The sequence below is a fragment of the Musca vetustissima genome, unplaced genomic scaffold, assembly GCF_032173495.1.
Source record: "Musca vetustissima isolate MV318-11 ecotype Yass unplaced genomic scaffold, APGP_CSIRO_Mvet_v1 utg87602, whole genome shotgun sequence".
NCBI classification, from domain to species: Eukaryota; Metazoa; Arthropoda; class Insecta; order Diptera; family Muscidae; genus Musca; species Musca vetustissima.
In genome coordinates, this window is record NW_026881187.1 from 43,590 (window position 1) to 60,617 (window position 17,028).

Consider the following 17,028-nt stretch of genomic DNA (forward strand, 5'->3'; position numbering starts at 1 on the left):
ATAGTTCGATATGAAATAATGGTCAGTTTTTTTTTAAATTATACTGGTGTAGATGTAAACACATTTTATTGGAATATTTTTCCTTTAAAAATGAATAATTTGTCAATAAACAAAAAAAAATATGTTAATAATATTTATTAATGTGCTGCCCGCAAGCAGCTGATTCAAAAGAGGCAGCTGATAGTCATATATGATACTATGGGCAGCACTTGTTCAAAGCCCAACATTTCTGAGAGCTATTCGATATCAACAATGAATCACAAACTAAACTAAATTTGTAGAAAACAGGAATTTATTTTTTAGCAAAGGTACTTTTACTTTCGGAATTGTAATTTATTTGATATATACACACAGATAAAATCACTTCAACGAACGAAGCTTAAATGATGATTAATCATCATAAATCACGTTTAATGTAAATACGGTATAATTTATTTCATTACTACCAGAAAAAATGTAATACGATATCGTACATATATTTCTGATAGAGAATAAAAACAATTTTTTATTTATTTTCCAACCAATATATATTTTGACTGTCAAAAATATTATGATAGGCATAACAGGGTGACATTAAAAACCAAAACGCTCTGTTTTATATTTGTTTTCAATGGCTTCATTCATTTAACAGCTGATTGCATTAACAGCTGTACTAAAACTGTTACCTTATTAAATTTGACTTGAAAGGTAGCAAACGTTCCTGTCAGTCGTTTTAGGTAAAATGCTACATTTACATCAAACACGTTTTTATGATAAAACATATTTTTTTGTTTGCCATTTCATTTTTATTTATGTCGAATAAATACGAATTTCCATAAAACACGTTTAATGTAAATCTAACAGTAGGTTTACATCAAACTTTTTATATGAAAAATCATTGAATAATGATCATTGAACGTATCATTATTTTCTTCAAATACACTTGGTGTAAACATAGTCTTATTTTCGTGACTAGCTCCACTTTCCATGTCATGGAACGTTTTTCATTATGTTATTCAAATCAAAAGAAGATAATTGTATAAATAAAAATTCTTAAGAGTAATTATCTCTAGATGCTATATATATTAAGTATTAGTATAAAATATATTTAGTGCAAATTTAAGATTATTTAAATATACTCGTATAGTAAAATATCTATAAATTTATATATTTGTATAGTATAGATATTAGAAACCTCATAAGTATTAGGATAATTATTAAAGCATGTCGTGTTGTATACATATAACTAATTACAAATATCAATTTATTTTTGAAAGTGCAGTATTTGAATATCATCATATTCGAAATATAACTGAGCAACAACCATGTGTATTTTTATTGCCGATTGCCACTGGTCCAGTACGTTGAGCGCCACATTAATTGGCATTGGTATTCGAATACTGCACTTTTAGCATAAGTTAAACATAAGCATTAGGGTTAGACATATTAGTCTTACACATTTGGAACTTTGAAAATCTATTTTTCGAATTTTAATTTAATATTTTAAAATATTATTTCATTTTTTTCTTTTTATGTTCCATTTTGGTTCTGAATTATCCGTTAACGCTTCACTATTTCAACACATGATTGGAACAACATCACGACAAACATTACACTTGTCAAACTCAAAAACACCATCTACAAAATTACACAATCACATCAAAAACGCATTCCGCCTTCCTCCGAATAGATTGGTCAACCAATGGGTACCACCAAGACCACAATCGTCAATCGCTCCTTCGATGAAATGGGTAATGTTATGTGGCAGCAAGAAGCTGCTGAATTTGTTGAACAATTTCCACAGCGTAGGCATCCAAAGGCTGCTGCTCTATTGCTAAGGCAAAGTGCCTCGGCCGGAACTTTATATAGGAAACCCGAAACTGTTATCCCCACCCTTAACAAACGAGCTAGTGGTGGAGAACTTTTGACGCCGCAACATAGACATCAACGTGATTTGTTTAGCGGCGATTTGGGTATACCCGATGTTAATAGCCATGTCGGTAGTGTGGTCCACACATTCGAAACCATGGCTCTACAGCGTCAATTGGCCGAAAGGCAGAGGATTCAACGTGAACGGGAACACAGTAAGTATTTGATGGAATTGCTAGCAATGCAAGCAGCAGCTGCTGCCATTGCAGCGGCATCATCTAAAACAGCACCTGCGACAATCATATCACCAGCCACATCCAAACGTGCATTCATATCATGTGGCAACTCAAAAAGCACCTCAAAGAATAACACCAATAGCAACCCGTCTAAATTGCAACAACTAAAAAAGAAAACTCAAGAGACACGGCAAAAAATCGTACAACATATTCTACAACAAAATTCCGGCGTCAAGCACTCGGAACCAAATTTAGCAGCACCGGAACAAGAACTAAAGCAACAGATTAGGGCATCTTCGAATTCAGAGGTTTATTATCGTAACATCGATGATGATTATCGTAAGAATCTTTTTGGTACCTTAAGTCAAAGGAAAATAGCTCCCCTACAGGAAACCATGCAGGTTTCCAATACTCTAGACTCTCAGAGCTATTGTGAAAATTCACAAATTGTTAATCAGGCTTTTGATGAAATATTTGAGGGTTACAGTGGCCTAGAGGAGGAAGAAGAGGAAGAGCAGGACGAAATCAAAGATAATCAAAAGAATAGTTTAGTGCCTCCCACGGATCACCAAGCATCTTCATGTTTTATCCAACAATATGGAAGACCGGGTGTGACGCCCAAAAGACTACCACCTTTATCTCATAAGAAAGCTGCTCCTCCTCCGCCACCACCCAAGAGTCACCACAATCCCTCCTCATCTGGCCACATTAAACGTAAAATAATGCCTTTTTCCGAATCGAAACAAAGATCTTCCACCTTTCACAACCTTGTCGAGCGTCTAAAGACCCAACCTCAAAAATATACCACACCTTTTAAGAATTTAAGTAAAACTTCTTCCGATAATTTTCTTAAACCCGATCAGTTACCTTCAAACTCTTCCAAGTTTCTGCAAAAATTCCCACCTCACTTACATCTTAATCGTGAAGTAGAGGGCGAGGAAAGTCCAGAAAATCAAGATCAAGATTTCTTAAGAGGTTCAACTCTCTCCCAATCATTTGTTCGTCATTTGAAGGTTCACAAGGCTTCCAAGGGTAAAGCTCCTCCGCCACCAATAGGGTTACAATCTCAACACCCGCAACCACAACAAACACAATCAGCCAAACATCAAATGAAGACGAGTGAAGCTCTTCGTCAGGTTCTTCTGTTTTCTCGTAAATCCAAATCTTCCGGAGAACTATTGCCCCACTGCGATTTGTATAGTACCGTGGAGCCACGTAAGTATTATCGGCGTCTGGAGGAAAGTGTTGAACGTAATAAGGGACGTTTTATTGATGGAGGTAACAATGGAATGCCGGTAAATGTTAATAGGAATCAGCAGTCAGCTGAGATTTGAAAAGGGAATGGACTTTTATATTCCGAGGAAGATAAGCTTATAAATTAAATCGTCCGTCGTTTCTGAAGTTTGCTCAATTTTTTCTCTAGTTTTTAAGGAAGCTCATATAAGATTTTAACTCAGTGATGGAAATTGATAAGTGTGGTTATGTTTTTTTAGTTCTAATATTGTCATTATTAATATAGCAACTCATACGCCGAGCTTAAAAATGATTTCAAAGCGCGTCGGTCTTGGACTCAACTCTTCCAATTTGAAAGACCCTGTTCCGAAATGTTCTCGTTTGACAGTGCCGAAGTCCGAGAATAGATGGTACAACTCATGATCCATTCAACGGTGATATTCACCGTCAACGCAGATCGACCCATAGATCTTTCGGAGGATTTCTCCTACACTCCAAGTGCTGCCTCATCTGCTTGCCAAAATATCCATGCCTCAGATCCATATATCAGCACGATTGGTATCAGCGTTTTGTAGAGTGAGAGTTTGGAATGCATAGCATCTGTTCCCCAACACTATTTATTTATGACGGTACCAAGGTATAAAAAATCGTTGACTACCTCAATGCAGGAGTTCTCAAGTTCCACAGTTGGTGCGAGTCTACTGGACGTCTTGCGCGTTGATACCATCAACTTGGTCTTCTCGCCATTTACTGCCAGATCAGACCCTTTCTCAAAGGTGGCTGTTTCCGCTCTCAATTTTCGACCCATTATATCGAAGTCATCGGCGTAGGCGAGTAACATGTGTTGTTTGGTATATAGAATGCCATTTCTGTTCACCTTTGCCTCTCGTATAACCTTTTCCAGCAGGATGTTAAAAAGATGACACGACAAACTTTCACCTCGTCTGAATCCTCGTTCGGTTAATGGGCTCCTTTCCTACTTTAACTGCTGACCCTGAGCCAGTTAAAGTTATACGGCATAACCGTATCAGTTTTGCAAGAATACCGAACGCAGACATGCCTTTAAACACTTCTGAACGGATATGGCTGTCGAATGCGGCTTTATAGTCGACGAATAGGTGGAATGTGTAGATTTGTTTTTCGTGGGTCTTTTTCAGGATTTGGCGCAGAGTGAAAATCCGATCTATGGTGGATTCGCCATTTCTGAAGCCGCATTGGTATGGTCCAATAATGCCATTGACCATTGGCTCCAGTCGCTGACACATCACGCTGGATAGCACTTTATATGCGATGGGAAGAAGTCTGATTCCTCTATAGTTGGCACATATCGTCTTGTCTCCTATGCAAGGGACACAGGATGCTGAGCTTCCAATCATTGGACATGCATTGCTCTTGCAATGTAATGTAGTCTTGAATAGTTCGGCTGGTAACCAATCGGCTCCTGCTGCTTAACTGTTCTTCAGCCGATTAATTGCTATTCTGACCTAATCTTGGCTAGGTGGTATACAATTTATACCGTCATCGCTTCAGTCGCTGACACAGCACGCTGGATAGCACTTTATATGCGATGGGACGGAGTATGATTCCTCTATAGTTGGCACATATCGTCTTGTCTCATTTTCTGTGCACGGGACATAGGATGCTGAGGTTTTAATCATTGGGCATGCATTGCTCTTGCAATGTAATGCAGTCATGAATAGTTCGGCTGGTAACCCATCGGCTCCTGCTGCTTTATTTTTCTTCAGGCGATTAATTGTTATTCTGACCTCATCATGGCTAGGTGGTATACAATCTATACCGTCATCTCTTATTGGTTCTGGAATATCTTCTTCACCGCTACTATTTGATACCAGAAGCTTTTCAAAATGCTCATTCCAGATCCTCAAAACGCACCAGGTTTCCATCTTCATCTCCGGACTTCATTCTGACTCCTGTACATCGTCCGAATCGATATTGGTACCTTGGATCGATCGAACGTATAAAACAGTGCATAATAACATTTGTCTATCGCAATAATATCGATTTGATTTCTCATTGTTTGATAGAGAGAAATCTAGGTGGCGTTATATCGAGATGTTTGAATCTGGTGCTGCTAACTACCAGGTTTTTGCCCCGCTACAATTTGATACCAGAAGCTTTTCCAAATGCTCCCTCCAGATCCTCAATACGCTGTCTGGTTTTGTCACCAGGGTTCCATCTTCATCTCTACACTAAAGCCTTCGGTTTGGTGTTTTACTCGTTGGTAAAATTTCACGTTTTTATTGCTCTTTCTCCCTTTTTCTGAACAAACGATTCTCCTCTCTCTTTTTCCCCGATAATTCTCTCTTCCATCGCGTGTTTCTACTGTCTACAGCAGGCATGCTTGCCCATATACCTGGCATGCTTGCCCATATACGCTACCGTAACTGAGGGTCGATGGGTAAACACATATTCTCTTTACGTTAGTCGTTTTAATTGCGAATTCTCAGTTACGCTTGCACACACTTGCTCTCAATTTAGTTTTGCTCAACACTGATCTACAGGGTTGCCCTATACGCTGCGTTTTTCATATCAGTAGCATTACGACACTCCTGATCGTATGACGGGTTTCTTGATGATGCAGGCTGAATTCTCCGACGGTGGGATCAAAAATAGTTTCCCTTCCGATTTTTGCATTAAAATCTCATAGCAGGATTTTAATGTCATGGCCAGCGATCTTTGTCTTCCATCGAAGCATGGGCGCAAATAAGGCTGATGTTGAAGAACTTCGCTTTTATACGGATTATAGCAATTCGCTCATCTACTAGAGTGAATTTGTAGACGAGGTCTTTTATTCTCCTGTTAACCATAAATCCGCAGCCAAATTAATGTATCGTTTCATGGCAGCTATAATACCGTGCATAATCGTCTAATTAATTACGTCTGTCCCTTTCCATCGCATTTCCAGTAAGGAAATACTCGTAATATCGGCTTTGTATTTCATGAGTAGATCCGCCAAACTGCGAAAACTGCGCCTGTTGTGTACAATGGGCGCCCATTCCAAGATCGTGGTAGAGGTGGATTTGGTTTTCTTTTTCGTTGCTTTTTCATAGTAGGAGAGGCCTTCGGAGTGTGGGCAAATAACCCGACTCTTCAAGCCATTTTTTTCTTATGGGTGAACTCGCGGCACATATCAGTTCACTATTTCAACGGGTGATGAAAATAGGTACCCCAGGTGACACCGCTGGGAGGTCAGTGTCTACAATTGAGATGAAAGAGGGACCAAGGTGAGCCAGGGCTTCGCCATGTTGAAGCCTTCTTTCCTTTTGCAACTGCTATATCCGCCAATTCCAAAATTGTGGATTGTCTATTTCTTGCTATTCTACGTGGGTTCCGCGATGATTTTTCAAGTATGGGTATTTGGTTATTTTAGTTAATAATGACAATATTGAAAGGTTGCACAAACTTTTTTTAAGGACACAGGTTGTATATTTCTGCATCACTGAGTTCCGAAGGCATTTAACCTATAACAAAGCATTTACTTTTATTATTATAATATTTTATGACTGATTTTAAATTTTACATGAATATATATTAACCTAAGATTTTTTATTCATATTTAAAACTAAGAACATTTCTTTTGTAATCCATTTTGCGCCATTTCATTACACCCTTTTTGCTCATTGTAAATAATAATACAATAATAAGAATTTAAATATTAATTCATAAGACATCAAATAATTAATATTAATGTTAAAAAAATTAATAATTATAACAACAAAATACCGTAACTAAAGTAACGACTGATTTTATTTGCTGAACATTTGAAATTATAATAAACAAATACAATTTTTATTTATTTTTCTCTTCTAATTTAAATTTAAGAAACTCCCACATTTTTGTAATGACAAAACAACAAAAATGAGAAATGAAAATCAAAGAAAAAAGAAAGGTAAAATCCAACAACTCTCTACGTTTTCCCATAAAAAATAAAATAAATAAACGTAAGTAGTAGATGCATTTTGAGTGAAAAATATCCCCGCCGTAAATGGTTATAGAATTATGAAAAAAAAAAAACAAACAAAATAATACTAAAATCGAAAACAATATAAATAAATTTAAATATTTGTAAAAACTAATAAAAATTGTAAAATATAAAGTTGTGGTCTAGAAAAATTGGCTTGTATAAAAATATCTTTGAATATTGTAATTGCCATTATAGATATACAACAACAAAAAATAAAAATTACAGTAATCATATGGTTACCGTGAACCAGCTGTTTTGGAGCGAAATTATAATCATTGATAACCACAACTATATATATATATATATATATATATATATAAATATATACTATATTTATTACAAAAATTAATTTAAAATCTAATACTTAGTACCCTGATATACGTTGTAGAACCGATTTTTTCTGTGCTTACAAAAAACAAAAGTTTTTCTAATATAAATGTATTCTAAACTTTGACAAAAAGTGTTAAACATATATATTTTTTTTTATTTGAATTTTGCCTTGTAAGGGCAGTGATCATTTGAAAGTAATTTTAAGTGATTATTTATAACTCTTTCGAGTCGAGCTTGATGATCTAAGTTTTGGGCTATTGGCTTTACAAAGATCGTACGTACGTGGGCTATGTGGCTTTACAAAGGTCGTACGTTGATAACTTGTATTTATTTCGCCCTGATGCGAAACTTGCACATGAGAATTAAATTCAAATTTGTCAAAGTTCGACATTTGTCTGGAAGCAGGTAATTTGATGATAGATCATCTTAAAATATATTTCTATTGATAGTTTTCATTATATTAAGGTTCTCTTTACCGACGAAACCAAATTTAATTTGCACGGATCAGATGGACAGATGTATGTGTGGCGTAAGTCAAATGCTGAATTTATTCATAAGAATACAAAAGCCACTGCTAAGCACGGAGGAGGTTCTGTTATGGTTTAGGGCTGCATGTCGAGTGCGGGAGTAGGCAATTTGCATTTCATTTATGGTAAAATGGACAAATTTGTCTACCTCAACATTTAAAAACAAAATGTAAAGCAAAGTGCAGACAAATTGGGTATCGCGAACAACTTTGCCTTTTATCAAGACAACGATCCCAAGCACACATCAGGTGTTACAAAGCTTTGGTTGATCCATAACTGCCACAAACTTATACAAACACCTGCACAGAGCCCAGACCTTAGTGTAATTGAGCATATTTGGGAAGAATTAGCTAGGAGAGTGTATGAAAAAAATTTAACACCTTAGTACAGCTTAAGGAGGCTTTACTGGAATCGTGGAACTCCATAGAGCCGGAGGTATGCCAGAATTTGGTCAAATCAATACCGAAGCGTTTACAGGCTGTTCTGGACAACAAAGGATATGCAAATAAATATTAATTTCTCGATTTTGTTGCATTTTTTAACATTGATATTTTGCTTTGTCCGATTTTTCGTTGAACACAATAAATTGAGTTAATTTTGTTTTTCTGACGAAATTTACTGTTATCACTAGGAAAGTTTTTGTTTTTTTGTATTGTTCAGAAATATAAGTAAGTAATGTGTAAATAAAAGCGAAAAAACTACACATTTAGACATTTTTTTTTTGATTTTTTATTTTATCTGACAACCACTTGTCCAATTATTCGATGGAGCCACTGTATGTATACTCAAAAATACTACAACTTGTGTTCTGTAGCCAGTCGATTACAACATATCTTCTTTTTTCACTTTCCGATTTTTCAGAACAGGACATTTAGATATTGTTCAGACTTGTAAATGTAGTCTAAACACATCAAAGGGACATTTTATCTTAAGGTGTTTTCCCCAGGCTAATTGGTAAATTTTTAATTTGTTCACAACCTTTCGTTGATTTTTTTTCCAACTTCTTTAGGAGTATTTTATTAGAAATTCCTGACGATGGGCTTTTTACGGGCTCTCCGTCTTCGTGGATGCTGATGTCTGAGACGTCTCAGCACTCAGTTTACCCTTGAGGGGTACTGAGGGCTTAGACGTCGCAGTCACCAGCTTCCTAGATGTGCTAGGACCTCCAACAATTGTCTCCTTCTTTGAAGGGACTATCACGGTGGTCTTTACACTAGGTATAGGAATTCTTTCAATCATCACGTCCCTCATTCGGATAGTTCCAGGACAACTTCCGAATGAATTTGAGGCTCCCCTTGATCAAAAGGAACTCCTTTTCCATGATGGAGTCGCTGTCCCGTCCGATGAATCGGTTGCAGTAGTTAATCGCTCTCCGGTACATCTTCTTGACTGCGATATCCTTGGCGTTGACTTGTCATCCATCTTAACGACGGGAGTATCATCCATCGAAGCGGAGACTGAGACTCATGGGGAGTCTCAATGGCCAACTGCCTGAGAAGTCTCATAGCCAACTGCCTGAGAAGTCTCGCGACGTCACAACAGGCCATGGAGTTCGGATCCTCAACATCGCAACGGTTTACACCCTACTCATCATCTGGGAGGACTCACCATGCTTCGGAGGTGAGTCCTCCCACCAGGATAGCTACCGTGTTTTGTCATTGTTTCTATGATGTCATTCTCGTCTGACAAGGGTGAGTCGTCCCAGACTGACTAATAGATTGAGGAGAAGTTCCGACTGCCTCTTCAGGCTTTCGTTCACGTTGTCAAGAGTAACAGGGCTTGAGACAAAAGAGAGGACCAGGGGATTAGCTTGGGTCGTCAACGTGTTCGAAACTGAGGGTGCCAAGGCAGCCACACCAGCCTCAGTCGAAAAATCGCAGATCATATTGTTGTTGTTTTTAGAAAAGGGGGAGGGTGGGGTTATTAAAATTCGGCTCCATAGAAAGTGATTTTAGTGAGAGATTGAGGTCGACCTTGGGATAGCCCCTTGCTATGGCAAGGACTGGGCAACTAAGCCTAAATAATCGTGTTGAGTCGCCCAGTTATCAACAAGGCTCCGTTCTAATACAGTAAGGAACCTGACTGCAAACCATAGAACGCTGATGGGCACTAGGTCGCATGACACCCCAGCGTTAGGGCGGTCAGTTTAAGAGGTAGTGACCCTGACCTTTGAGATAGTTATTGATCCCTGAGCTTCGCCTCATCAACTCAGGGATCACTCGCATTCGGTCATTTCCTCCGAGACTCTCCCCCTGAGCCTGCGCATTGTCCGCGACTGCTTATTTGTTATTTACCGTTACCCAATGAATATTACTGGGCTTCCCACTATCCGCAGCCTGTGGACGCGTCCGATAGTATTCAGCTTTGCTCCCCGATGGCGGAGCAGTTGCCCTTGTTTTTCCATTACTATTCAGTATCTTCGACCTTTATCTTTATGCAATACAATAACTGCATCCGTTGTTCAAGCCTAACTTTATCATAATTTTCGTTACGAAGTGCCAATAATTTCCTTTTGCAGCGTAAACTTTTGGTCACTTCTCTTTCCTCCTCATATTTGTAGCTAAAGCCTCGTTTAATATCTTGATTCTCATAATAAAATTAAGAACCATCCTCGTTTATCGCGTCTGCTCCTCCCAATGATAACAAACATCTGTCTTCTCAAGTACAGACTTGTTGAAACCTTTCAGACGGGACAGTCCGTCGCGCTTCTTCTCCCCGTAGCATCAGCATCCATTACCTTTTGGTTTCGTTGAAACTCTACGTAGTCCATTTAGCGCCGCTGATGACTCGATTAATTGTCAAAGTGCGTAATTTCTACTTGAATTCAATTGCAATGTTGCCAACTATGAGAAATATTTAAAGGAATCATTTGACAGACGGTCGAGACCAATGCAAAAGTTTTGGTTTTGATACATCACCTTGTTATTTAATCATGGTTCTGGGCTATGCCGTACTTGTGTGGTTGGCAACTTGACGCTGCAGGCGATCACTATATAATGCCTGGATGTGATTCCCATTCAGAACAACAATCCCCACGGGAATGAAGGTTTTTTCTCTGTACTGAAACATAAGTTTTGTTTTTGTGTATTTTATTATCGACTGTCGACGAAAAAACGTCGTGGACTGTCCGTGGGTGGACAGAATGGAGGTTTGGTTTTCGAAGATGAGTTTGTTCAATCTAATGTCTTAGATTTTGTCAGTGCTTCATGTCGTGTCCACTGTGTCCGTGTAGACAAACAGAAGTAATAATCATATGGTGGTTAATTCGTTGTGATTGGCAATACATTCACAGCGTTGTTTTTAGCCACACTGCATTGATGTGGTTGGCAACAATACCAAGAATTTATTATATCGTGCCCTTTTCCGTGTCGGTATCTACAATGTATATTAAGAATTTATTTATTTTGTTATTATATTTTTATTCAATTCCGCAATGAATAAAACTTTGTCATAACCAAGTGCCAGAGTTGATAATATTCCAAAAAAACTACATTGCCATTTTTTTAATTCTCTCACAATTTAAACAAATTTTTGTTTGATGGAGCCACTATTAACTCTAGTTGAAAAGAAAAACGGAAACCAAAAAAATAAATAAAATAACAAATCTTGTAAGTTGTCAGTAATTTGGGCAATAAAAAAAGCAAAACATTTTTGTAACAAATATTAATGTACAAATAATTGTTAATTTAAATATTTAAAAATAAAACAACAAACAAATAATAACTAATAATAATTATAGATATAAGATAAATAATATTAATATATATACAAAATAATTACTTAATAATATTTAAAGAATAAAAAAAAAATAAGGAGAAAAAATGCAATAACTAATAACAAAAAAATATTTTGTCCTGCATGTTTACAATATTATTGTCATTAAGAAAATATATTTATGAAAAAAAATCAACCGAAAAAACGTAATAACTATTAAATATTTATAGTTTCATCCAAGAAAATAATGAAAATATATGTATTGTATTTAAAAAAACAATGTCCCCATAACCTGTGTCCCATCAACATCCTTGAGTAAATAAAAAAACATAAAACCTGCCTTGTCCCACCATAGTATTGCAGACAGAACGTTGAATCAGTAAATGGTATAAGATCAATGGGGTCAAGCTGCGTTGCCATAGCAAGGGAAACTATTTAGCTGTCTTTTAATATTGGCAACACATCGGTCCCCTTGTACCTTTATATTTCTTTACTGATTTAATAATTTTTTGATTGATGACGAATAGCAAAACAAATAGAAAATTGCCCCACTTTACATTTTAAGCATTTATTTTAAAACAAAAAAAAAAAAAAATAATCAAAATATAAAAATCAATTGAATTGTATTAACAACAACAAGAAGAAGAAAAAATGATAAATATTAACATTAAAAAACAAACTACAACAAATTTAAAATTATTATAATTTTTTGTGCATGCAATAAAATGAGAATTTAAAGCAAGAAAAAACGTGTGTGTTTTATTTCATTAATGGAGGGAAAACTGAAAGCCAAAACAGAATCACCGTTAAGACATCGGCGTTGAGTTTTGAGTTGCCAAACAGCAGCCACAGTTAAGGCGATTCCAACCACGTCACATTTAATTGTCCCAGTATTTTTTAATATGGGATATGACACAATGAATAGGTGGTCCCATGATGCAATAGTAAGGTGATGTATCAAAACAAAAGCCTTTGTTTTGGCTCGACCATCTGTCAAATGTTTCCTTATAATATTTCACATGGTTGGCAACATTGTACATGAGAATTCAAGTAGAAATCACGAGAAATATCTCGAATGACCGATGTGTTGATCATAGTCGAATCCATAGCGTCAGTCTCATCCCTCAACGATGAAGAATCTTAGAGATGATTCGGGATACCATGGTATAATTATTACAAGGTAGGGCACATGGCAAAATAAATAGGCACTCCATTTCTTCATAAATTCGACGTTGTTGTATTGGTGTATAACAGCTGTCATACTGTCGTAACTCTGATTCTGTGATTTGGCAGCGCAACAGCTGCTTGGTTCGGATTGATGTTTTGTTGCTCAGGAAGAGGGTTGTGTCATGCCCACATTTATGGAGGCTTTATTACGGAGTCTCCTCCTAGCTTTCTTAGACACTACCTTGTCTTCTTTTGCAATGGCTGGTTATGTCAAGGATTTCTCATAGATCAGGGACTCCCTCGAAGGTCCTGAATGATAATCGGTTTTCTTTCCCGCTCGTTCTAATCTGAGTCTTCCATAGCATTGACCGAATGTGTCGTTTACGTTTCTGAGTCCGTCCATTAATTCAGTGGGAACATCATCAACCTACCCCTGACGCGCATCAAGTTAGGGCTTCTATCTCCATCGAGATCGACTTATTTTCCCATTTCGTTGTGTTCATAACACTGGTATCCATAGTGTTATTTTCGTCCTTCAAAGCTGAACCATCTTAGAGATAATTCGGGATACTCTCTTGGCGGAGACGAAAGGAAACGGATTCCTCAATTGGATAGAATTAGAAGGTTCGAGTGTCTCTCCAGGCTCGTGTTTATGTCATCGACAGTTTGAGGGGGTTTTAAAAACAAACCACACGTATTCTCTCTCAATTTATATCTGCCGTTTGTTTGGCTTAGGAGGAAGAGTAACTTACAATACCAATGCAAGTAATATGAGCATCACTGCATTAGATCGTTGGCAGTTGTAGGTTAAATTTATTGTTGAAGCTACAATTGTAGATGTCGAGTCTAAGAATTGAAGGTTCTATTACGGGTTTGTGTATGTGGATTCGAGGACTTGACAACTAAGCCTGAATAACTAGTTGTTGGCGCTCAGTTATTAAGAAGTGTGAAACACTGATGAGCTCGAAATTGCCTATCAACCCAGCGTTAGGGAGGTGACCTAAGACCTAGGAATTGGTTATTTAGAGGCGCCAATGTCGATCTTGGGATTATAGGCGATCGGCCATTTTCTCGTAGACTATCCTCCGTTGAAACGAACTAAAAAAAAAACGAAACGAGTGAGATTTGCTCAAGCAATTTCGGTAATGCTTGAATTGAATTAGAAAAAAGGTAAAACACATCGTTACTTCGACAGTGACAAACTTTCTATGCATTTCATAACGAGTTGGACATTTTTTCCTGTTACTTCTCTTCGGAGCACAAAGCATCGACATTTTACTCGATTAGTCGTTGTGTTATTTAGCCGGCTGCCATCTATCGTTGCATAGAAACAACGCCAAATTGAATTGTAATCGGATAGTCAGCTGCGCTAATGGGGTGCCTATTTATTTTTCCATTTGCCGTACCTTGTAATAACTATACAATGTTATACCGAATCATCTCTAAGATTCTTCACCTTTGAGAGATGAGAATGACGCTATGAATTCGACTGCGATCAACACAGCGGTCATTCAAGAGACTTCTCCAAATCAACATGCTCTCTACAAATTTTTAAACTATTGACCCATTGTGATATGTACTAGAAGATGTGGAACGATAAGTCCCATTGCATAAGTTTAGTACGTTCTGACCCAACTTCCCGAGCTCAGTCAATCACGTCTGCACATCGCTTCGGCAAGTTCGCTCAGCGGAGACCGATGTGAAAAACGCAGCGTATAGGGCAACCCCGCAGACAACAGCAACACGTAATGCGATTGAGAATTATCGGGAGAAAAGGAGAGAGGAGAAACGTATTTTCAGAAAAAAGAAAAAAGAACAAAAACGGGAGCGTTAGCAAATCGAGATGTACAAGTGTCAGAATGTAGTCCGGAAAATCTACCAACGAGTAAAACATTGTGTAAAAGCAATAGGGCTGCTACAACATCAACAACAACAATCCGGTGCAGGTACATCTTCCTGTAGTGATGTAGAAGGAACCCTGGTGTTAGCGTGTTGAGGATCTGGGAGGAGCATTTTGAAAAGCTTCTGGTATCAAATAGTGGGGTTGAAGAAGATGTCCCAGAACCAATAAGAGATGACGGTAATAGAGTGTATACCACCTAGCAATAGCAATCAATCGGCTGAAGAGTAATAAATCAGTAGGAACATATGGGTACCAGCCGAACTATTCAAGACTGGTGATCAGATGATGGTCAGGAACCTGCACCAGCTGATTAGTACAATTTGGCTAGAGGAATGTCCAATGATTGGAACCCCTGCATCCTTTGTCTCGTGCACAAAAAAGAAGACAAGACGATATGTGCCAACTATAGAAGAATTAGCCTTCTTCCCATCGCATATAAAGTTCTATCCGGTGTGCTGTGTGAACGATTGAAGCCAATGGACAATGACATTATTGGCCAATACCAATGTGGCTTTAGACCTGGCAATTGACCAGATTTTCACTCTGCGCTAAATCCTAGTAAAAACCCACGAAAAACACATAAAACCTATTCGTCGACTATAATACTCCTTGTACATTTGAACTTTTTACCTACTACTTTATGAGGATTTATTTGACATATATGCAAAGGAAATGACAATTGAAACCCACTGGGTTAACGAAATCCGGTTAAATGTAAACATAGTGTAAAGCCGCATTCGACAGCCCTATCCATTCAGAGATGTTTAAAGCTATGTCTACGTTCGGCATTCCTGCAAAATAAATGCAGAATAATACGGCATTTACATTAGAACTTTTTACCGGGTTAACCTACTTTATGAGGATTTATTTGACATATATTCCAAGGAATTGAAAATTTAAACCCACTGGGTTAACCAAATCCGGTTAAATGTAAACGACCTTTAACTTTAAGTGGCACAAGGTCTGCAGTTTAAGTCGAAAATGACTTATCGGAGCCCTTCAATACAGAACGAGGACTCAGACAAGGTGACAGTTTCTCGTATGATCTTTATAACATCATACGAGGTTAACAGAAATGACACTCTGTACACCAAACAACACATGTTACTCGCCTACGCCGATGACATCGATATAATGGCTTGGACATTGCGAGCGGTAACATCCACATTTGAACAAATTAAGAAGAAGCCTGCATGGTGGGTCTGGCATTAAACGGCGAGAAGACCAAGCTGATAGTATCAGAGAGAGAAAATTTCTCCGAAAGATCTACGAGCCGATACGCGTCGACGGTGAATATCGGCGTCGAATGAACCACGAGCTTTACAATCTATACGCGGACATCGACATAGTCAGTCGTATCAAGCTGCAGCTACTACGGTGGCTAGGTCATGTTGTGAGTAAGGAAGAAGATGTCCCAGCTCAAAAGGCATATAAAAGCGAGCCTACTGATGGTACACGCAGAAGGGGAATGTCACGAATTAGATGGAAAGATCAAGTAGAAGACAACATCTCGGAATATGGTCTTTCAAATTGGAGGAGATTCGCACAAGACCGACGCGCTTCAAAATCTTTTTAAGCTCGGCTTATGGAACAACCGTTCTGTAACAAGCCAGCTAAGTAAAGTAAGGAGTGGATCGATATTCCCCATTATCGAACTTGATGTAAATTTGAAAATCATGTGAAAAGTTTGGATGGAATTGGTTTCTGTCTACGAGAGTTATCGCATCGCAGCAGTCCGACAGACAGACAAAAGGAAAGACATTTGTAAATTTGACACAAAGTTGCCTAAAACATATTTGGTCCAAAGGTGTCTAAAACCAATACTTCGATACGCACATTTACAATTTACTGGATTTAGTGAATCCAGATAATTTATATTATCAATTCCATTGCATTAATGTCAAATAAATTCTCATACAAGTCAAACGTGATAATAATGAAACTGTTTCCACATTTCCGCATCTAGTCATTCCCAATTTTAGTTTTATTGTATGTACATTTATATGGAATTAGATTTAGTAAATCCAATTTATTTAAATTGTCAATTCCATTGCATAGATGTCAATAAATGTTAATCGAACTAAA